The sequence below is a fragment of the Vulpes lagopus genome, chromosome 24 (assembly GCF_018345385.1).
Source record: "Vulpes lagopus strain Blue_001 chromosome 24, ASM1834538v1, whole genome shotgun sequence".
Taxonomy (NCBI): domain Eukaryota; kingdom Metazoa; phylum Chordata; class Mammalia; order Carnivora; family Canidae; genus Vulpes; species Vulpes lagopus.
This window is the reverse complement of record NC_054847.1, coordinates 519373-542729: the sequence shown is the minus strand read 5'-3', so window position 1 is coordinate 542729 and position 23357 is coordinate 519373. Positions and strand designations below refer to the sequence as shown.

The window sequence follows — 23357 nt, the reverse complement described above, 5'->3', positions numbered from 1 at the left end:
AAGATTTAGCTCCAGTCAGGGATGTGTGGCTTCTCCTAACATGCCCAGCGTCCTGCCTCAGCTTTATACCTGGTGTGCCCAGTGGACTTAACATAGCCCAGGCAGATACACGTGCACTGGTGTCAATAGGCAGAGTAGCCTAGTCAGAGTAGAATACCAGGAAGTAAAGAGAAACTGTGATAAATTTAACTCCAGGGACGCCTGGGTGGCTCAGTGGTTGAGCACCTGCCTTCAGCCCAGGGCGTGATCCTGGAGTCTCGGGATCGATTCCCATGTCGGGCTCCCTGCATGGAGCCTGCTTCTCCCTCTGCCTGTGTCTGTGTCTGTGTCTCTGCCTCTCTCTCTCTCTCTCTCTCTCTCATGAATAAATAAAATCTTTAAAAAAAAAATTTAACTCCATAAAAATAAAAATCTGAGTGGCAAAGAAAGTCAAAAAGACAAAGACTAAGAAAAAACATTTACAACTATATGGCAGCAATGAGCTAATTCCCTTCATGTACAAAGCTCACAAACAAGAGCAATGACAATCATCTGGTAGTTCACAAGAAAAGAAACATGAACGGCCAATAAACTCATAAGATACTCAATTTCTCTTTCAATTCAAAAGACAAAATCAAAACACAAGTTAACGATATTACCTATCACATGGGCACAAATGACAAAGACTTTGATACCGAGAAAGGAGTAAGCATAATGGCAGAAATGAAGAAGTTTGCAAACTTCTGGTAAAAAGTTTTGACATTTATCAAAATTTCAAATGTTCATGAACTTTGACCCAGAGAATTTGTATATCCACGGCAGCATCACTTGGACTGCCAAACAGTAGCCTCAACCAAAGTGATCCATATTGGAAGACAGTTCAAAGGGCACCTCCATACTTGACACATCAGTATGCAGATGTGAAAAAGGATGTAGAACAAAGCGTGCTGATACCCACACAATCGTTTTGTGCAAGGAATCATAGAAACTGTTAATGACATGGATCTCTGGGCAAAGAAATGAGGCAACACTGTGTATGTATCACAAAAGAAGGTGACTAGGGGCACCTGGGCGGCACAGCTGGTTAGGCATCCAACTCTTGGTTTCAGCTCAGGTAGCAAGCTCAGGGTTGTGAGACTGAGCCCTGCGTCAGGCTCCACAATCAGTGCAGAGACTGCTTGATACTCTCTCTCCTTCTGCCTGTCACCCACCCTCATCGAGCATGTGTGCTCTAAAATAAATAAATTAAAAAAAAAAAAAAGATGACAGGACATTTGGGTGGCTCAGTGGTTGAGCTCTGCCTTGGGCTCGGGTCGTGATCCCAGGGTCCCAGGATCAAGTCCAGCATTGGGCTCCCTGCATGGAGCCTGCTTCTCCCTCTGCCTATGTCTCTGTCTCTCTCTCTCTCATGAATAAATAATAAAATCTTAAAAAAAAAAGTGACTATTCAGTCCTATTACACCCTTCTGCTAATACTTAAATTTAACAATTTGCATGTGTTATATCCTTTTTCTTTAATCAATAGATTTTAGGGGCCCCTGGCTGGCTCAGTTGGTAGAACATGCAACACTTAATCTTGGGGTTGTGAGTTCAAGCCCACATGTTGGGAATAGGAATTACTTTTAAATTTTTTTGAATTAAAAAAAATAGGGGCATCTGGGTGGCTCAGTCAGTTAAGTGTCTGACTTTGGCTCAGATTGAGATCTTGAGGTCCTGGGATGAAGCCCCAAGTCAGGGTCCCAACTCAGTGGGGAGTTGGCTTATCCCTCTCACTCTGTCTCTGCCCCTCCCCCTACTTGTGTTCACAGTCTCAAACAGGTAAATAAAATCTTAAAAAAAAAAAAAAAAGATCTTGGGGCACCTAGGTGGCTCAGTTGTTGAGCCTCTACCTTTGGCTCAGGTTGTTATCCTGGGGTCCTGGGATCGAGTCCTGTATCAGGCTCCCTGCAGGGAGCTTGCTTCTCCCTCTGCCAATGTCTCTGCCTATCCCTCTGTGACTCCCATAAATAAATAAGATCTTTAAAAAAAAATAGATCTTATTTGGAGATTTTATTTGGGCCAAACTGTTTTCTACTTAGCATTTTTAGGTATTCTCCTTAAGGGCTGGATAGCAAAATGGAAGAAAAGCCTAAGTGTTCACCTGAAAAAAACAAGTCTCCCCACAACCCTTTAATTTTTCCATTTCTAAGTATAACTAAATTATCACCTTTCTAATATTTTATTTATTAATGTGAGAGAGACAGAGAGAGAGAGAGAGAGAGAGAGAGAGAGGCAGGCAGAGACACAGGCAGAGGGAGAAGCAGGCTCCATTCAAGGAGCCTGACGCAGAACTTGATCCCAGGACTCCAGGATCATGCCCTGGGCCGAAGGCAGGCGCCAAACCGCTGAGCCTCCCAGGGATCCCCAATTCTCACCTTTCTCCAAACCTTTACAAAAAGAGCTGTACAAGCTTGGTTCATCCTATACTCCAGCATTCCAAAATCTCATACTGTGAAGGTTCCTAATGTCCTTGTGATTTCTGCCAACTCATGCTGTCTGTCATCTCCAAGAAAGTCAGTAAGTTTTTCACCTTTCTTCATTTTTCTCCCAATTAGGTGCTCAAACATACAGTCCCAAGTAAACCAGAAACAGAAAGACAGTCTCTCCCCTACCTCCCAGTAGATATGGATTGCACTCACTGCTGACTGGACAGGACTAGCCCAAAGGCAGCTGATTGTAGGGCTAATTCCACCTATCACTGACCAGGAAACCCATCTAATCCAAGGCTCTCTGTTAGGCAAAAAGATAATTATTTAACGTGGGTTGAAATGGTTTCCTAAAAGTTGTAGCCAAAAAAAACAAAAACAAAAGAACACCTCGCCGCCTAAAACCTTCCAAACACACACCATCATATTTTCACTCAACAAATATTCCCTGAGTGCTAATATGAGCCCAGTCTTGTAGGCACAAAGGACACAGCAGTGACCACGCCAAAGTCCTGTTTTCATGTAGCTTACACTGTAGAAGTAACAGGTTAAACTTATAAATTAAAAAGATAGGTGATGCAATGTTATAGACAGCATTACATCTTTATGGTGTGTTACGCCTAATCTTTACATCTAATAAAACAGTATTCATACAAGCCAAATCCTGGATAATTATACTCAAATGCCCTACTATCATGAGGTGAATTCTCAATCTGTATTTCATGTGAAAAAGAAAATATATGGGAATAGGCCAAAAATTATTAGCAGCTATTGAGAGCTACCAAGTCACAATACAAATATAAAACCTGGCTGAAATGCTGTCATACAACTTCACTGGTAGTGATCAGTTGGTGATTGTGTAAAAATGTGGAGCAATAAAAACAAGTTTCCCGAATTTTTGTGGTAATCTTTGCAAATCTTTTAAATGGACTCTCAACTCTATGGTCGGTCAATTCATCTTCAACAAAGCAAGAAGAATATGCAATGGAAAAAGGACAGTCTCTTCAACAAATGGTGCTGGGAAAATTGGACAGCCACATCCAGAAGAATGAAACTGGACCATTTTCTTACAGCCTACACAAAAATAGGCTCAAAATAGATGGAAGATCTAATTGTGAGGCAGGAATCCACCAAAATCCTAGAGGAGAACATAGGCAACAACCTCTCTGACCTCAGCTGCAGCAACCTCTTGCTAAACATGCCTCCCAAGGCAAGGGAAACAAAAACAAAATGAACTATTGGGGGGCATTTGGGTAGCTCAGTCGGTTAAGCATCTGACCCTTGGTTTCGGCTCAGGTCATGATCCTGAGTTTATGGAATCGAGACGCACATCAGGCTTCACACTCAGTGCAGTCTGCTTCAAATTCTTCTGCCTCTCCTTCTGCCCCTCTCTGTTCATGCTGGCATGTGTATGTGCGCACTCTCTCTCAAATAAATAAAATCTAAAAAAAAAAAACAAAAAAACTCGGGACTTTATCAGGATAAAAAGCTTTTGCACAGCAAAGGAAACATCAACAAAACTAAAAGGTAACCTATGGACTAGGAGAAGACATTTGCAAATGGCGTATCAGATAAAAGGCTAGTATTCAAAATCTATGGAGGGCCGCCTGCATGGCTCAGCAGGTGCGCATCTGCCTTCCGCCTAGGGCATGATCCTGGAGTCCCAGGATCCAGTCCCGCATCAGGCTCCCTGCATGGAGCCTGCTTCTCTGCTTCTCCCTCTGCCTGTATCTCAGCCTCTCTCTTTCTCTCTCTGTCTCTCATGAATAAATAAATAAAATCTTTAAAAAAAATTTTTAAAAATATATAAAGTACTTATCTCAATCGACACTCAAAAACCAACAAATCCAATTCAAGAAATGGACAAATGGCATGAACAGACATGCTATGGGATGTGGTAGAGAAAACACAAGTTCCAATGTGAGTTCAGATTCCACACAACGGGACAGACTTAAAAAAAAAAAAACTTGAAACACTGATTTGCAGAGTACCTTCTCCTCAGTACATAATGCAAATGGTTATTGTGGTAATAGGAAGAGATATTTGCTGTGTTCGCTAACATGCTACAATTTCTTTTTTAGCAAAAAGTCTGGACTTCTGAGTTAAGAACTCAAGTGTACAAAGCTTAGGCAGTAGAGAAGACTGGAGGAATAGATTTTGAAGCAGCCTAAAATTTAGACTATTGAGAAGGACTTTCAGGAGAAAGCCTTGAATTCACACCCTCAGGAATACACTGAGTTTGGTTACTTGCACTTGCTGTGCAGGCATTTACAAGACAGTCTCCAGAAAAGTCAAAAAGAACCAAGAAAATATTAAAGTCTCATGATAATGAAAGCTTCCTGAAGCCCCTTGTGGGATCCTCAATCTAACTGGGCCCACCACAGCACATCTTCTTGGAAGACTGGAGGCCAGGGCGTTTTGTCAACTAACAGAAAACAGATGGGCACTCATCTGAATGCTGGAAAACAAGTTCTTTAACTCCACTGAAGAGATGTGTGTCCTTTGTGCCTACTAGCTTCTTCTGTCAAGGCATCATTTTGGTACCACCACCACCACAGAAAGCATATTATCTCATCAGCCTTAGTCTCAGCCTCCAAAGCCAGAGCATCCTAGCCTCTGGCTCCCAACCCATAAGCAGTATGTAACACAATAGAGACCCTCCACCTTGGGCACTACAAATAAGATACACCAAAGGCAACAAGTCCTTAAATAAGTAGCTGCTATCACCTGCTCCTTAAATGACTCACATCACCTAAGCTAGACCACAGCTACATCTTCCTGTCTAGAGTCCGTACCCTACCAAGCTCCTGAATCCTGACCACAAAGCAGAGAAGGAAGGGACATTATCCCTGAGCCTACCTGCCCCTCAGCCTTACAGAGCACTCAATGCCACTGCCTACAAGAAGTACGCTACTCATCAGCCTAGCCCAATTCCTGATCCCAGATCCTGCTAGCCTGCCCTGCCTTGAGATTACCTGGAAACAATGGGGGGGGGGGGGGAACCACACTTTAAACATCCATCTTTTCATTTTTCGCTCTGTGTTAAACGGATATATTACATAGATATGCAAAAATCTGTATTTCTTGTCACTAAACACTGGAATTCACATGAGAGTTATTTTCAGAGAGAAAACACAATAGTAATCTTAAAATGGGAATCCAAGACAAAAGATACACCAGTAATGTCAAGATTACCCATGACAGTGACTGCTTTGCTATTTTCAACATCAGTGACGGATTATAAGGAGCACAAACAGCTAACTCTGCTCCCTCCTGAAATGCAACTAAAATGACTTAGGGGGAAAACAAGGCATAAATCACAAAGACACCAGCAGTAGAGACAAAAGTCAGGATTTGAACATGTGTTCAAGAAATATAGATTTTACACTTGTTCAAATCCTGACTCACTCACTTATAAATAACCTTGAACAAGAGGGGCAGGGGCTGGGAAATAAGTAAATAAATAACCTTGGGCAAGTTACTTAACTTTTCCAAGCCTTAGTTTTTTGATCTGTACAATGAGAATACCAATACCTACTTGACAGACATTTGGAAAATTGGGTAAAATAACATGTTTGGCATAATATCTGACATTTACAAAAACTCAACAAATGGGAGCTGCTCACACAGCAATTATCACTTATATTTCCTCACTAGCCACCTGACTAAAATCTGCCCAAAACATTCCAGAAGGCCGAAGAATATTAGGCTGTGAAGAATGACTTTGCAGACTTAATAAATTAAGATACCCTTGAAGGTCAAAATTTGAACACATATACACTAGAAGCGAAAGCAAAAAAACAAAAAACCTCCCGAGGAGCACCTGGGTGGCTCAGTTAATCGTCTGCCTACAACTCAGGTCATCATCTTAGGGTCCTGGAATCAAGCCCTGATCACGCTCCCCGTCCGGTGGGGAGTCGTCTTCTCCCTCTGCCCCCACCCCACCAAATGTGTTCTCTCTGCTGCTCTCAAATAAATGAAATCTTTTTAAGATTTTATTTATTCATTCATGAGAGGCATGGAGAAAGAGGCACAGACCTAGGCAGAAGGAGAAGCAGGCTCCCTGCAGGGAGCCCAATAAGGGACTCCATGCCAGGACCCCGGGATCACGCCCCAAGCAGACACTCAACCACCGAGTCACCCAGGTGCCCCTGAAATTAAAAAAAAAAAAAATCGTAAAAAAATCAAACCTCCCATTATACATAACCAAATCCATCTTTTTCCCCCCCAAAGAGTTTCTTTATTTAAAAGAGAGAGAGAGAGAGAAAGGGAGCACAAGCAGGGGGAGGGGCAGAGGGAGAAGTAGACTCCTTGCTGAGCAGGCAGCCCAAAGCAAGGCTCAATCCTAGGCCCCTGGAATCATGACCTAAGCAAAGGCAGATGCTTAATCGACTGAGCCACCCAGGTGCCCCTCCAAATACCTCTCTTGGGGAACAAGAGTATTTCTTTGCCTTACCTTGCTGTATTCCACATCACTTCGCAACTTATTTAAAATTTCACTATTTATGTCCTGGAGCAAGATCTATTGCATAAACTAAAACCCATCAGATAAAAGGCCTGCTGGTGGTCTCCACAGAATAAAACACCAGCAAACTAGCTGCAAAATACCCACATTACTCACATGCCAGTAAATCTATAGGAAGTTTTTAAATACAAACCATATTCAACAATTCAAATTATTTTAAATGTGAACTGAAATTATCTTAAAAACACTGAATCCAAGGGTGCCTGGGTGGCTTAGTTGCTTTAGCATCCAACTCTTGGTTTCAGCTCGGGTTGTGATCTTGAGGTCATGAGATCAAGCCCCACATGGGGCTCTGCACTTAGCAGGGAGTCTGATTTTTCTCTCCCTCCCCCTCTGGCCCTTCCATACTTCATGCGTGCATGCATTCTCTAAAATAAAATAAATAGGGACACCTGGGTGGCTCAGTGGTTGAGCTTCTGCCTTCAGCTCTGGGTGTGATCCTAGGATCCAGGGATCTAGTCCCACAGAGACTCCCCGAAGGGAGCCTGCTTTTCCCTCTGCCTATGTCTCTGCCTCTGTGTCTCTCATGAATAAATTAAATCTTAAAACAAACAAACAAAATCTTTAAAACAAAACACTGAATCCAAGAGAGATCAATTTTTTTTAAGATTTTTATTTGACAGAAAGAGAATACAAGCGCGGGGGTGGGGGGTGCAGCAGGAGAGAGAAAAACAGGCTCTCTGCTGAGCAGGGAGCCTAATGTGGGGCTTGATTCCAGGGTCCTAGGATCATGACCTGAGCTGTAGGCAGATGCTTAACGGACTGAGCCACCCAGGTGCATTCAAAAGAGATCAACAGAAAGATATTGCCTTTGGAATCTGGTAGTTCTGAGCTCTACCTTTTTACTAACGTATGACTTTGAGCACAATGCTAAACCTCCCAAGACCCACTTTTTTTTTTTTTAACCTATTCGACAAGACGTTACTGTTATCCCATAAGGTTAGTGTGAGAATTAACTGAAATAAGCCCAAAGCGCCCCATAGGAGCTGCTCCAAAAGGAGAGAATGGCTATAATTATTACTTTTCCTAAGAAGTGCAATTCAAGGATGCCTGGGTGGCTCAGTCGGTTAAACAGTTGCCTTCAGGTCAGGTCACGATTCCAGGGTCCTGGGATTCAGTCCTGCATTGGGCTCCCTGCTCAGCTGGAAGCCTGCTTCTCCCTCTGCTTGTGTGCGCTCCCTCCATCTCAAAAAAAAAAAGGAAATAGGGACACCTGGGTGGCTCAGCGGTTGAGCAGCTGCCTTTGGCTCAGGGTGTGGTCCCGGAGTCCCGGGACAGAGTCCCACACTGAGCTCCCTGCATGGAGCCTGCTTTATCCTCTGCCTGTGTCTGCCCCCTCTCTCTCTCTCTCTCTCTCTCTCTCTCTCTCTCTCTCGGTGTCTCTCATGAATAGACGGATAAAACCTAGAAAGAAAAAAGAAAAGAAAAGAAAAGAGAAGAGAAGAGAAGAGAAGAGAAGAGAAGAGAAGAGAAGAGAAGAGGAGAAAAGAAAAAGAGCTGCAATTCAGAATTACTCGTCTACGACGGACTCCTTCACAATACCCTGGTTCCTCTAGCTGGCCCTCTCTGTAATTCGACTGTAAAAGTTACTACCTTATCAAATGGAGGAAAACTGTTTTTCCAAAATGATAATGTGGGGGCACCTACCTGTCTCCACCAGTAGAGCATGCCACCCTTGATCTCAGGGATGAGCCCATAGAGTTTGAGCCCTATGAGGAGTGTAGAGATTACTTAAAAAAATCTTTAGGGGTGTCTGGACGCTTAGTAGTTAAGTGACTTGAGTCTTGGTTTTGGCTCAGATCATGATCTCATGAAGCGTGAGATCAAGTCCTGCCGCTGGGCTCCACACTTAGTGTTAAGTTTGCTTGAAGATTGTCTCCCTCTGCCCTTTCCCATCATGTTTGCATCTGTGTGTGCACACTCTGTCTAGACACTCTCTCAAGTCTTCAAAATAAATGAAATCTTAAAAAAAATACTGTAAAGGCAATAAGAATTCTCCCTCTCTAAATACAGGGGACAAGCACTGGGTAACCCATCATTTAGACGTCAGTTCATTTTTAGCATTGGCCACTGACAGGCAGCAACCATTTCTTAATAGCAAGCTTGATACAAGCACTTACCAATGAGGAGACCCACTAGGCAGGCAAGAAAGTTCGACTTTCTGTCCCCATGATCAAATTCAGATGCAAACATACGACCAATAAAACATGAATAGCCCACTTTTTGTAACATGTTTAATAGCTGAGTCTGCAGTTTTTCATACTTACAGACACTAATACTGTTCTTTGGACACCCAGTACGAAAGAAAAAAGGCAGAAGTAAGGAGAAAGAAACCAATTATTAACAGGGCAGCAAGCTGGGAAGCATAGTAAAGCTTCTAGAAGGAGTAAAAAAAAAAAAGTCTGTCCTTCAGGAAGCAACACGACTATCACAAGAAGACTGGAATGTACTCATTCTATAACCAGTACCAGTCGTGAACAAATTTTACAAATTCAGTCCCTGAGATTATTGGGAATTTTACTTACAGGATGTGCTAACACCATTAAAAATATGCTAGTAAAGAGCCTCTGTCAGGTGCTGAGTTCCTCTCTGCAGCCTCCTTTAGGGAGCATCGACTTCACTGTGCTGTCTGCCAGGGGGATGCTGTGACATTTTGGATTCCTGTCCTCATAGATCAGTACGTTGGGGAGAGGGGAGGGGAGTCAAGTAAAAATCAGCAACTCAAGAAGCAAAGCCGGGGCAAGCTCACCCCCAAGGGCAGGCCAGTGTGAGCACCTACACCCTGACGCTGCAGTCCCCGCCTGCTGGACACAGATCGGAGGCCACAAGGAAGCCCTGGCCCAAGCACCTACACCCCGACGCTACAGTCCCCGCCTGCTGGACACAGATCGGAGGCCACAAGGAAGCCCTGGCCCAAGCACCTACACCCCGACGCTGCAGTCCCCGCCTGCTGGACACAGATCGGAGGCCATGAGGAAGCTCTGACCCAAGCACCTACACCCCGACGCTGCAGTCCCCGCCTGCTGGACACAGATCGGAGGCCACGAGGAAGCCCTGGCCCAAGCACCTACACCCCGACGCTGCAGTCCCCGCCTGCTGGACACAGATCGGAGGCCACAGGAAGCCCTGGCCCAAGCACCTACACCCCAACACTGCAGTCCCCGCCTGCTGGACACAGATCGGAGGCCACAAGGAAGCCCTGGCCCAAGCACCTACACCCCGACGCTGCAGTCCCCGCCTGCTGGACACAGATCGGAGGCCACAAGGAAGCCCTGGCCCAAGCACCTACACCCCGACGCTGCAGTCCCCGCCTGCTGGACACAGATCGGAGACCACGAGGAAGCTCTGACCCAAGCACCTACACCCCGACGCTGCAGTCCCCGCCTGCTGGACACAGATCGGAGGCCACGAGGAAGCCCTGGCCCAAGCACCTACACCCCGACGCTGCAGTCCCCGCCTGCTGGACACAGATCGGAGGCCACAAGGAAGCCCTGACCCAAGCACCTACACCCCGACGCTGCAGTCCCCGCCTGCTGGACACAGATCGGAGGCCACAGGAAGCCCTGGCCCAAGCACCTACACCCCAACACTGCAGTCCCCGCCTGCTGGACACAGATCGGAGGCCACAAGGAAGCCCTGGCCCAAGCACCTACACCCCGACGCTGCAGTCCCCGCCTGCTGGACACAGATCGGAGACCACGAGGAAGCTCTGACCCAAGCACCTACACCCCGACGCTGCAGTCCCCGCCTGCTGGACACAGATCGGAGGCCACGAGGAAGCCCTGGCCCAAGCACCTACACCCCGACGCTGCAGTCCCCGCCTGCTGGACACAGATCGGAGGCCACAAGGAAGCCCTGGCCCAAGCACGTACACCCCGACGCTGCAGTCCCCGCCTGCTGGACACAGATCGGAGGCCACAGGAAGCCCTGGCCCAAGCACCTACACCCCAACACTGCAGTCCCCGCCTGCTGGACACAGATCGGAGGCCACAAGGAAGCCCTGGCCCAAGCACCTACACCCCGACGCTGCAGTCCCCGCCTGCTGGACACAGATCGGAGGCCACAAGGAAGCCCTGGCCCAAGCACCTACACCCCGACGCTGCAGTCCTCGCCTGCTGGACACAGATCGGAGGCCACGAGGAAGCCCTGGCCCTGGCCCAAAGTCCCCTCGTGATGTCGCACGACTCACTTCCTGCGCTGACCGTCAGCAGACCCAGGTACTTCCCTCCCTATGGACGTAAAGGCTCAGGGCTCTGGCAGTGGCTCCACCCTGTTCTAGTCAGAGGAGACTAGAACAAACAAACAAAAAAAGGGATTCTCCAGGAGCAACGGGCTGGGAATGGGAGTGACCCACGTTCCTCGAGGTCTTTCCGGCGGGATGAGCATCACAGCACATCCTCTCCACCCACCCTGAAGACCAGGAACTTACTTTCCTTCACTTTAATGAGGCCTCTTCTAGGCAAGTCACTCTACGTATAGGGTAAAAGCAAAACTGTGCGGACGCAAAACTAAAACCCCCGAGCTCCGGAGGTCCCGGTCCGGCTGAGTGAAAGGTTCAAGTGGGGAAAAGACAACGTAATACCGCGGCCCCAGGGCGACCCCCTCGCTGCACAGCCAGGAGCAAGTACGTCCGCCCGGGCACCATGGCAACGGCGGTGACGGTTCCTGGAGGAGAGGGCGGGCTCGGTGCGGGTGCGGGCGGGGAGGAGGAGCTGCGGGGGGGGGGGGGAGCCGCACCTGCGGGGGGAGGACCTGCGGGGGGAGCTGCAGGGGGGGAGCCGCACCTGCGGGGGGGGGGAGCCGCACCTGCGGGGGGGCAGGACCTGCGGGGGGGGGGAGCCGCACCTGCGGCGGGGGGAGCCGCACCTGCGGGGCGGGGGGGGCCGCAGGAGAGCTCGGGCGCGGCTGCGCAGCTCCCGGGAAGGCTTCAGAGGCGCCGGCCCCAGGCAGGCGAGAGGGAACCCGAGCCGGGAGGAGTCCGGCGCCGGCTCCAGGGAGCGGGCGGCGAGGGCGGAGGACCGAGGACCGTCCTCTCTGGGGCGGCCCGTGGCTGGGCGGAGTGAGCGGCCAGACCTGCCCTCCTTCCCGAGGCTCCGAGGCGGCAACGCCGGGGAGGCGGGCGGGGCGTCGCCTCCGACGGGCGCTGGGTCGGCGGCGCCAGGGGACCGGGATCCCCGCGGGGCGGGCGGAGCCGGGGCCCGGGGTGCGGGCGGGGGCGGCGGCGGGTCTGGGCGGTCCCGTCAGGGTCGGGCCGGGCAGCTCCAGGAGAGGCTGCAGAGGGGCCGCCTCGGGGATGCGGGGCAGAAGGACGCCCGGGGCGCCCCACGGGGCCGGCGCGTTTACCTGCGAACCGCAGCGCAGCAGCCGCGCAGGACCGGGGAGCGCAGGACGCCGCCAGGGGCCCCGCCCGCCCGCCTGCCTCGCGCCTGCGTCCTGGCCGCGGTCCGACGTCAGCGTTTCCAGCGCGCATGCGCCGTGCCCGAGGGGCGGGCCTGGGCGGGGGCGGGGGCGGGGGCGGGGCCGCGGCGGGCAGGGAGGCGGGGCTGGGGGAGCGGGGCCGGAAGTGGGGGCCGCCGGAAGCCGCTGTGACGGCGGAGGCGTGTGGGAGCCGCGGGGGATGCTGCGGCGCTGGTCGCCGCCTGGAGCGTGGCACAGACACGCGAGGATCCGTTGGTCTGAAGCGGCCTGATGCGGAGAAGACGAGGCTCCGCGTACGAGAACCCCGAGGAGTCGCTCCCCACCCGGGGGCCGCCGGCCCGCGCCGACCCCGCCCGCCTCGGCGCGATCGCTTCCCCCGGAGACCGGCGAGGGGCCGCGGTGCGGAGCCGGGACCGGCCGCGGGGAGCAGGCGGGGGTAGCGGGGCAGCCCGCGGGCCTCGGAGTCGTGGGAAACAAGGGAGCGCCGCAAGCTGTCGCTGGGGGATGCAGCGCGGGGTCCTGGGTGGGGCCCGAACCTGGAAGAGGGCGAGTGAGGACGCTGGGGAATCGCGGAGAGAGTCTTCGCCTTGATGGATCGTGAGTCCTTGCGAGCTCGAGTCTGGACGATCGCACCGTGACGGTGCGGGACGTGGACACTGTTAGGGGGCGGGGCGAGGAGCCTGCGGGCTGTCCTGCGAACTTAGAGTCATCCCAAAATAGGGCACCTGGGCAGCCCCGTGGCCCAGCGGTTTGGCGCTGCCTTGGGCCCGGGACGTGATGCCGGAGACCGGGATCGAGTCCCGCGTCGGGCTCCCCGCGTGGAGCCTGCTCCTCCCTCTGCCTGTGTCTGCCTCTCTCTCTCTGTGTCTGTCGTGAATAAATAAATAAAATCTTCAAGAAAAAAAAAATAGGGGCACCTGGGTTGCTCAGTCAGTTAAGCATCTGCCTTTGGTCTGGGGACGCAGCCCCGCGCCAGGCTCCCCGCCCAGAAGCCTGCGTCTCCCTCCTGCAGCTCCCCCTGCCTGTGCTCACTCTCTTTCTCTCTCTCTCAAATAAATGAAATATTTAAAATATTAAAAAACGAATAAAAGTATTCCAGTATAAAAAGTTCATTTAAAAAAGACCATGGAGGGAAAAAGCAGAAACGTTAGTTACCTTTACTGCTGAACGTTTAAGATGCTTTTAAGACCCTGTGGGGCCTCTAGGATCAGGGTACGGACCCTTTATGGGAATTTTTAAAAAGGTGAATTTTTTAGACATTTATCAAGCTGTACACTTCAGGTTTGTTTTCTTCTCTGTGGTGAATAGCAAACATTTAACTGAATAAATTGAGAGATTAATTGATTTTATTCAACGATTCACAAATCAGGCAGCATCACACCCATCAAATAGAAAGGAGCTTCAGTGAGCTGTAGAAAAGGAAAGGTTTTTCAAGGTGAAAAGGAATAGGAAAAGAAAATTATTAGCAAAGAATGCACTGCTTCAGGCAAGGTTGTCTGCCTAAGGAGATCAGCAAGGGTCTACCAAGAGGATTATCTCACTGTGTTTACCAGGTAATTCCATGTTGTCTGGTTAAAGATTATTCCTGGGAGATTGAAACTACAATTAGGTTAGGTATTAAATCTTGGCTTGCTAGTGTGGAATTTAGCAAAAGTATCTCCATTTTGGGGCTGCTTTCTCATTTTTAACATCTGCATGTAAACTTTTTTGCACTGTCTCTCTACACACACACACACATACACACACTTTAAAAAAATCTATAGGAAAGGCCAGTAGTTAATGGTCTTCAAAACTCCAGTCCCGTGTCAGGCTCCCAGTATGGAGCCTGCTTCTCCCTCCCCCTGTGTCTCTGCCTCTCTCTCTCTCCACGTCTATCATAAATAAATAAACAAACAAATAAATCTTAAAAAAAAAAAACAAAACAAAACTCCAGACTCTGATGGCAAAAGCTCACGTCTTAACCCAGCTCCTCTCTGAAGAGTAATACAGGGTGGGGAATCCTGTGATGCCTTCCAATCTAATCTTTTGCAAAATAGTGTGACTTAGTCAACAAACAGTTCAAAGATTCATCTAGAATTCTTCCTGGTCCCACCACCCAAGCATGAGCTTGAGCCAATTGCCTGACATCACTGAAGTTCCTGACCTCTTTCAGTAAGTGGTAAAGCTAGCCCTATATTCTGTGTTAGTTTTAGGTATCTTTGAAGGTTTGGATTTGGAGTGTCCAAACATACACAAACATTGTCTTTCATCTTCATATTTTTCTGTATTTTCCAAATTTTCTTCAATTAATCACTTAACTTTAAAATCACTTAGACAATAGGAAAAAATTATACATATATATCTATATCTAGATATATCTATATCTATACATATCTATATTTTTAAAATATTTATTTATTCATGAGGGATAGAGAGAGAGAGAGAGAGAGAGAGGCAGAGGCACAGGCAGAGGAAGAAGCAGGCTCCATGAAGGGAGTCCGACGTGGGACTCAATCCCGGGATCACACCCTGGACTGAAGGCGGTACTAAACCGCTGAGCCACCCCGGCTGCCCTATATCTATCTATCTTTAAGCTCACAACCCTTAGATTAAGGCCTGAGCTGAGTTCAAGAGGTAGCCACTTAACCAAGTGAGCCACCCAGGTGCCCCAGAAAAAAGTAATATTTGAACCCAGTTTGGTTTATACAGATGTTCCAGGAGTTAGAGCAGGAGAGGTTTCCTAGTAAGTTTCCTGGTTTAGTAAAATTAACTTTCTTTTCTTTCTTTTTTCTTTAATTCTTTAATCTCTTTAACCCAAATTCAGGTCAAGGCTATTAGGCTATTAATACAGTATTAGGCTATTAATACAGTATTTCACCATAATTGGCAAAGTTCATAAGCACTCACCAGCACTATGACTTGTGCATAGCTACAAATACTATTCAATAAATATGAATTGAAAATCATAGTGCACTATCACCAGTGACGGGTGATATGAAGAACAGCAACATTCAGATCCTAAACATTCTGGACTCCTGGGATTCCGTAAGTGGAAGCAGGAAGTAAACCAAAGTCTCCTCTGGAGTGTTCTGACATGCTCCCAAATCACCTAAGTCATTGTGTGTGTGTGTGTGTGTGTGTGTGTGTGTGTGTAAGATTTAATTTATTTGTTCATGAGAAATACAGAGAGAGGCAGAGACATAGGCAGAGGGAGAAGTAGGACTCAATCCCAGGAACCCAGGATCACAATCTGACCCAAAGGCTCAACCACTGAGCCACCCAGGTGCCCCACCTAAGTCCTTCTGAGCCCAGCACAGCCAGCTTGCTGCCACTGGGCCTAGTGCTACATGTCCCAGGATGGTTGCAGAGCTCTCTCACAAGGAACAGTGCCCAGTAAAACTGACTTTCTGACCAAGTTTGCTGACAAGAAAAGTGCAGGAGGAAGAAGACCAACTGCAGGTAAGAACACCTAAATTCCAGCCCCACATCTGCCAATACTGAATATGTAGCCTCTGGTCTAGAATTGAAACAAGGCTTCAAGGAGCTACACTGGGACTCTGCAGTCCTCAGTTGCCTGGTTCCATGGCTCCATAGAATGTGTGGTTCAACTTGTTCAAGCCAAATTATGTGTTGATTAGCCCCACTCCCTTTTTTGCCCCAATTACTAGTACTGAAATTGAAAAAAGAAAGTGTAAGTTTTTTGTGGTTAAAAAAGGAAATCTGAATAGGACATCTGGGTGTCTGGCTAGCTCAGTTGGTAGAGCATGTGACTGCTGATCTCTTGGTTGGGAGTTCAAGCCTCGTGTTGGGTGTGGAGATTACTAAAATAAATAAATAGGGGCACCTGGGTGGTTCAGGCAGTTGAGCATCTGCAGTCAGATCAGGTTGTGATCCCAGAGTCCTGGAATCTAACCTCCATCCACATTCAGCTTCCTACTCAGCCAGGAGCATGCTTCTCCCTCTCCCTCTGCCCCTCCCATGCTTCTACTCTCTCTCTCTCTCTCAGATAAATAAATAAATTTTTTAATAAATCATTTAAAATAAATAAATCTTAAAAAAATTAATAGAACATGAAGTAATATGTCATGTCTTTCCATGCCACACCCGACATAACTTGGAACCAGAATCCTAGTAAGAAACAGACTTGGCTCTTTGGTCAAGCCAAAGCCAAGTCTGGTCCAGGACTAGGAAGCCTTTCTACTCAGCTTGCTGTACTTTTGCTCTTCCTAGAAGGAAATTCTGAAACTTTCTCTAATGAGTTCTTGAGTGTTTAAATTTGACTTTATTTTGCTCTCAACATCTACTGAAAAGCATTATTAGTTTTATTCAGGTAGTTGAGCCCATTTCTTCTGGGGAGAGCACTTGTGTTTTTGCCCACTATAAACATGAAACTGTCCATGCATACAAGAGTGGGGAAAAGAGACAGGGCAGGGCTGTGGCACAGGCAGCCTTACTATTACTGTCTCTGTTTACAGGTGTATTTCTCACCACCCTTCCCCTCTCCTGCTCTGCTTCTTGAAACCATCCACACGAAGGTGAGGCCCTCTCCTCCCCCACCCACTATGACTTCTACTACTGCTTTCGTTTGCTGTGTTGCTTATTATGTTTAAATACCTACTATCTATTTCATAAAGGTCTAAGGGGAGAATAGAAGGCCAAAGTGTGTTTGGTCTGCCATCTTGAGTCAGAAGCCTCCAACCCCAAATGCTTTCTATCATGCTCAACTGTCTCCTAACGTCTGGTTAATGATAATACCCTTAACTTGTTTTCCAGGACTATTCAGAATTGATTCTTGGAAAAATACTATTTTTGGGGGGTGCCTAGGTGGCTCAGTCGGTTGAGCATCTGACTCTTGATCTCACCTCAGGTGTTGATCTTCGGGTCATGAGTTTGGGACTCCACATTGGGCTCTATGCTGGGCATGGAGTGGAGCCTACATAAAAAAAAATAAAAATATTTTTTCTTTTAACTAAATAGGGTTTGGAAGAGGAGGGAAGTAGATCCCTATGTTCAATCCTATGTGCTGAACCAAACCATACCAAAAAATCTGCCCTTTCAAAAACTTTGCATCCAGCTAAATCATGAACAGAAAACAATGCTGCTTTCCTATTAACCCCTCAATTTTTATATAGAAGGAACCCAAATAGATTAATAAGAAAAACACTAAGACAACTCCAGTACAAAAACAGGCAGAAATATATATGAGTAAGTCATTCACATAAGAGAAAAAGCAAATGCAACAAACATGTTTTTCTTTTTTTTAGAGAGAGAGAGAACATGAGAATGCAGAGGGGGAGAGAAACAGAGAATTTTAAGCAGGCTCCACATCCAGGGGTAGAGCCTGACATAGACACACAGACACAAAGCTTGATCCCATGACCCTGAGATCATGACCTGAGCAGAAATCAAGAGTTGGATATTTAACCAACTGACATATCCAGGTGCCCCTGCAACAAACATTTTTAAATGAATCTTGCCTGTACTCTAACAAATGCAAATTAAAACAAATGAAATAGTTTTTCAGTGATCAGTATATAATATATGTAAAAACATATATACATGGGATCCCTGGGTGGCGCAGCGGTTTGGCGCCTGCCTTTGGCCCAGGGCGCGATCCTGGAGACCCGGGATCGAATCCCACGTCGGGCTCCCGGTGCATGGAGCCTGCTTCTCCCTCTGCCTGTGTCTCTGCCTCTCTCTCTCTCTCTGTGACTATCATAAATAAATAAAAATTAAAAAAAAAAAAAATTAAAAAAAAAACATATATACAGAGTTTTACAAAACAATATTTAAGCATACTTTTGTGCTAGCACTCTATTTTCTTATTTCTAGTTCAGTTCACTTTTTATTTTTATTTATTTTTCTTGAAGTTCGATTTCCCAACATCTAGTGTAACACCCAGTGCTCATTCCATTCAGCTCACTTTTTAAAATGCACACAATAAATCGTCAGATTGATTTCATGACCTGGGACTGTAGTTTAAGAGAAAGGGTTTCTCTGATTACTTACTGCTGCATACCAATTCACCCCCAAACTTAATGGCCTCAAACAATTTGCTATTACCATGCCGCATAGTACCCCAGGTTGATAATTCCCTTTGTGTTAACCAGTAAGATTTAAATGAAATAAGCTTGTTGGAACTTCCGTTGCTTGTCAGTGACATGAGTGACTTCTTTGCTGTGTAAGATAATAATTTTTGGATATTAGAAGAATATGTCCTAAATTTTCTGTGATATTCATAATGTGACAGTTACAGACATCACACCCTTTAAGTTTAATCTACATTATTAATATTTTCTCCATTATTTTCTTAAGCCCAGAACATTAGCAAACAATAAATTAAGTCCTGATTAGTATCACTGGACAAATTGCGTGTGTAGATATTCCTACCATTGTTGATTTCAGGCTACAGTGTGACCTCATAGAGGGGAGGCAAGAAAGGAAGCCCTGCAGCCTAGTGTTATAGAGCATTTCCACCAGACAGGTCCAATAGCTGCAAAGAGCCTCACAGAACAGGCAACAATAAAACCCAAGAATTAGGAAAGGATGTTTTTGAATATTTATTTCTTTTGTTTTTAACATCAAATTTCTATAATTAATAATGGCTGTGCTTGCCAAATGTCTTTCCAAATTCTTGAAAATGTATCCTTTGGCTTTTAGGAGCTAGTACAGGTCATTGTAAGCAGACCCCAGTCATCCTACTGAGCTTGTTCAGCTATTCTCCTGGGGATAGATGTGTATACTTTTTTCAATTTGGGGCCATTATCAACAAAACTGCTATGAAAATGTTTGTACAATTCCTTTGAATGGATGTATGTTCTCATCTCTCTTTGGCAGACACCTACCATGTATTGGGTATTGGATAGGTGTGTGTAGTTTTTAAAGAAACAACCAGATCTTTTCCCAAAATGATTATACCATTTTACGCTCCTTTAAAACATATTAGATTTTATTTATTTATAATTCAATTTTAGAAAATGTAATACATTCATATATTTCGAGAGAGAAACAAACCTTGAAAATTATTCTTCTCCCTCCATCCTCCATTTGCTCAGGGTCAACTCTGTCCCTGGCCTCATGACAGGTATCATTCTTGGATTTTATTTTATTTTTATTTTATTTTTAAGATTTTATTTGTTTGAGAGAGAGCGCATGTGTGTGCACATCAGTAGAGGAGAGGGGCAGAGGAAGAAGCAGACTCCTCAATGAACAGGAAGCCCAATGCAGGGCTCCATCCTAGGACCCTGAGATCATGATCTGAGCTGAAGGCAGTCGCTTAACCAATTAAGCCACATATCACCCAGTCTCTTGGATTTTAGAAGTTATTTCTGTATTTTTTTTAAAGATTATGTTTATTTTTACAGAGAGAGAGAGAGCACAAGTGGGAAGAGCAGAGGGAAAGGGAGAGAGAATTTCAAGCAGACTCCATGCTTGGAGCCTGAAAAGAGTGTATGTATCCATTTATTTGGGAGGGAGAGAGAAAGCTAGAGTGAAGAGCACAGGAGCAGAGGGGAAGGGGCAGAGGGAGATGGAGAAGCGGACTCCCCTCTGAGCAGGGAGAACTCAGGGCTCAATCCCAGCACCCAGGGACCAGGACCTGATCTCAAGGGGCAGATGCTAAACTGACTGAGCCACCCCAGGCGTCCCGTTGAGGCTTTTTTTTTTTTTTAAGATTTTATTTATGAGAGAGAGAGAGAGAGAGAGAGAGTGGGGGGTGGGGGAGGCAGGCCCCATGCAAGGAGCCCGACATGGGATTTGATCCCAGGTCTCTGGGATCACACCCTGGGCCGGAGGCGGTGCTAAACCCCTAGGTGACCAGGGCTGCCCCCTATTGAGGCTTTTAAATACATTTTCTAATCTAGTAGCCAGGCACCATCATATTACTCTTTATTTTCAAAACTTTCCTGGCAGATTCTTTCTTTTGATTATTCTTGGTTTTTTTCCTAAATGTAAATTAGAATTACTTCATTTAGTTAAAAATAATTATTGACGTTTATAGGAATTTTATTTACATTTATAAATTAATTTAGGGAGCATTGATATCTTTTTTTTTTTTTTGCATTGATACCTTTTTTTTTTTTTTTTTTTTTTTTGCATTGATACCTTTTTTATGTTAAACCTTCTCATCTAAGAGTATGTGTATTTTCTCCATGTGCTTAGGTGTTCTTTTGTGCCATTCAGGGATTAAAGTTTAATACACATAGATCTTCAATTATAAAAGTTTATTGGTAGTAATTATTATATTTATATATTCTTTGTATAATATTTCTCTTTTATATGATTTCATTGTATCTTCCAATTGTTTGTTATGTAGATGCATGGTAGCTACATACATTTTTTTCATTTTGATTACTGTTGCTGAATTCTCTTATTGTTGCTGAATTCTCCTATTGTTTTTCAGATGATCTCACCTGCTTTTGACCTGATTCATAACTAAGAAATAAAGTTCTGTTGTGTGAAGACACTAAGATTTTGGGTTTGTTGTTACTGGAGTATTTCCTAGCTATCCTGACAGATATATATAATTTTAAAAAAAAGGGGGGGTAATCAACACACAAGTATATTAGGGTAAAATTCTGTGGGGCAGTGAAATTGAAACAGTCAAGGAGAAAACGGAATAATTACATTTTTTGTTTTAGACCTTACTCATGTAAAAATTAAAATGGAAAGAAATGGGCGTTGAATTGGCAGAGTGTTTATATTCTAGTGGTCGTTTTAAAGAATAACATTTCATTTAAAACTGTCAACACTGAGCACCCTCAGCGGCTCAGTTACTGGAGCCTGTGACTCTTGATCTCGGGGTTGTAATTTCAGCCCCCCTTTGGGTGTAGAGATTACTAAAAAATCTTCAGAGGCACCTGGGCGGCTCCGTCTTTGGGCAGCCAAGTCTCGATTTCAGCTCAGGTCATGATCTGGGGGTTCTGGACCCGGCCCACCTCAGCGGAGAGTGTGCTTGAGGATCTCTCTTCCTCTCCCTCTGCTCGGGGCCCATCTGAACCAAAGGCAGATGCTTAACCAATTGAGCCACCCAGGTGCTCCTTTTGGAGGTTTTAAAAAAATTTTTAGAGTAATCTCTGCACCCAATGTGAGGCTCAAACTTGTGACCCCAAGATCAAGAGTTGTTTTAGTGATTGAAGAGCAGCCAGGTGCTTCAAAAGATTTGCTTCAAAGCAAATCTAAAAAAAAAGAAAAAAGAAAAAACCGTTGACATTTGCAGACTGCCAGAAATCACGTCCTTTGCAACTACTTTGACCCACACTGAATTCTCACAGATGTACCAGGTGAAGAGTCTCTAGGGACTCTACACACAGTCTCACTCCCTATCAGGTCCTCTGCGTCGCCGCCGAGCCAAGCTCCCTGTACCTTCCGCTGAGCACCTGCCTGCAGGGGTGCCCCTTCCAGAGGACCCAGCCCACCCGCAGCGTGGGACTCCCGCACTGCAGCCCTCCCCAGGGCGGGCTCCCAGGCTCCTGGCTCGGGCAGGGAACTGATCGCACCCGCAGCGACCGCTGTTGTGGGAAACTTCCCCGCGGGACTCGTCCTTAGAAGCGCACGGTCCGGGAGCCCGACGTCGGGGTTGGAGTCCTGGGGGGCCTCTTGGTGACGTTTGCTTGAAAGCTTGTCAGCCTCCTTGTGTCTCCGTTCCCTCCTACGAGAAATGATCGCGGGTATTAGACGGTCTGATGAGTGCGGGCCGCGGTGAGTGGCAGAGCAGGCGGGGTCGGTGCTGCTCTGCGGTGCGGCTCTGCTGTCGTGGGCTGCGGGGCACGCGCTGCGGCCCCAGGGCTCCACGCAGGCCGGGTGCTGGGCCCCAGGGCTCCACGCAGGCCGGGTGCTGGGCCCCAGGGCTCCACGCAGGCCGGGTGCTGGGCCTTAGGGCTCCACGCAGGTGCGGCCCCAGGGCTCCACGCAGGTGCTGAGCCTCAGGGCTCCACGCAGGTGCTGAGCCTCAGGGCTCCACGCAGGCCGGGTGCTGGGCCCCAGGGCTCCACGCAGGCCGGGTGCTGGGCCCCAGGGCTCCACGCAGGCCCCGGTGCGGCCCCAGGGCTCCACGCAGGCCGGGTGCTGGGCCCCAGGGCTCCACGCAGGCCGGGTGCTGCGGCCCCAGGGCTCCACGCAGGCCGGGTGCTGCGGCCCCAGGGCTCCACGCAGGCCGGGTGCTGGGCCCCAGGGCTCCACGCAGGCCGGGTGCTGGGCCCCAGGGCTCCACGCAGGCCGGGTGCTGGGCCCCAGGGCTCCACGCAGGCCGGGTGCTGGGCCCCAGGGCTCCACGCAGGCCGGGTGCTGCGGCCCCAGGGCCCCAGGGCTCCACGCAGGCCGGGTGCTGGGCCCCAGGGCTCCACGCAGGCCGGGTGCTGGGCCCCAGGGCTCCACGCAGGCCGGGTGCTGGGCCCCAGGGCTCCACGCCGGCCGGGTGCTGGGCCCCAGGGCTCCACGCAGGCCGGGTGCTGGGCCTTAGGGCTCCACGCAGGTGCGGCCCCAGGGCTCCACGCAGGTGCTGAGCCTCAGGGCTCCACGCAGGCCGGGTGCTGGGCCCCAGGGCTCCACGCAGGCCCCGGTGCGGCCCCAGGGCTCCACGCAGGCCGGGTGCTGGGCCCCAGGGCTCCACGCAGGCCGGGTGCTGCGGCCCAGGGCTCCACGCAGGCCCCGGTGCGGCCCCAGGGCTCCACGCAGGCCGGGTGCTGGGCCCCAGGGCTCCACGCAGGCCGGGTGCTGGGCCCCAGGGCTCCACGCAGGCCGGGTGCTGGGCCCCAGGGCTCCACGCAGGCCGGGTGCTGCGGCCCCAGGGCTCCACGCAGGCCGGGTGCTGCGGCCCCAGGGCTCCACGCAGGCCGGGTGCTGGGCCCCAGGGCTCCACGCAGGCCGGGTGCTGGGCCCCAGGGCTCCACGCAGGCCGGGTGCTGCGGCCCCAGGGCCCCAGGGCTCCACGCAGGCCGGGTGCTGGGCCCCAGGGCTCCACGCAGGCCGGGTGCTGCGGCCCCAGGGCTCCA

At 48.3% G+C, this 23357-nt stretch overlaps 1 protein-coding gene across 2 annotated transcripts in view; it reads right to left on the bottom strand.

Moving 5' to 3' along the window:
* Positions 1 to 12427, bottom strand: part of PLEKHB2 (pleckstrin homology domain containing B2) — a 49866-nt gene extending 37439 nt beyond the window's left edge. Inside the window, exon 1 of one of the 2 annotated variants that reach the window (XM_041739704.1) lies at positions 12313 to 12427. The gene's annotated coding sequence lies outside the window, so the exon portion shown is untranslated. Of the gene's footprint in view, positions 1 to 11835; positions 12238 to 12312 lie in introns of those variants that run through there. The other variant, XM_041739705.1, reaches the window with a different exon arrangement.
* Between the last annotated feature and the right edge of the window lie 10930 nt (positions 12428 to 23357).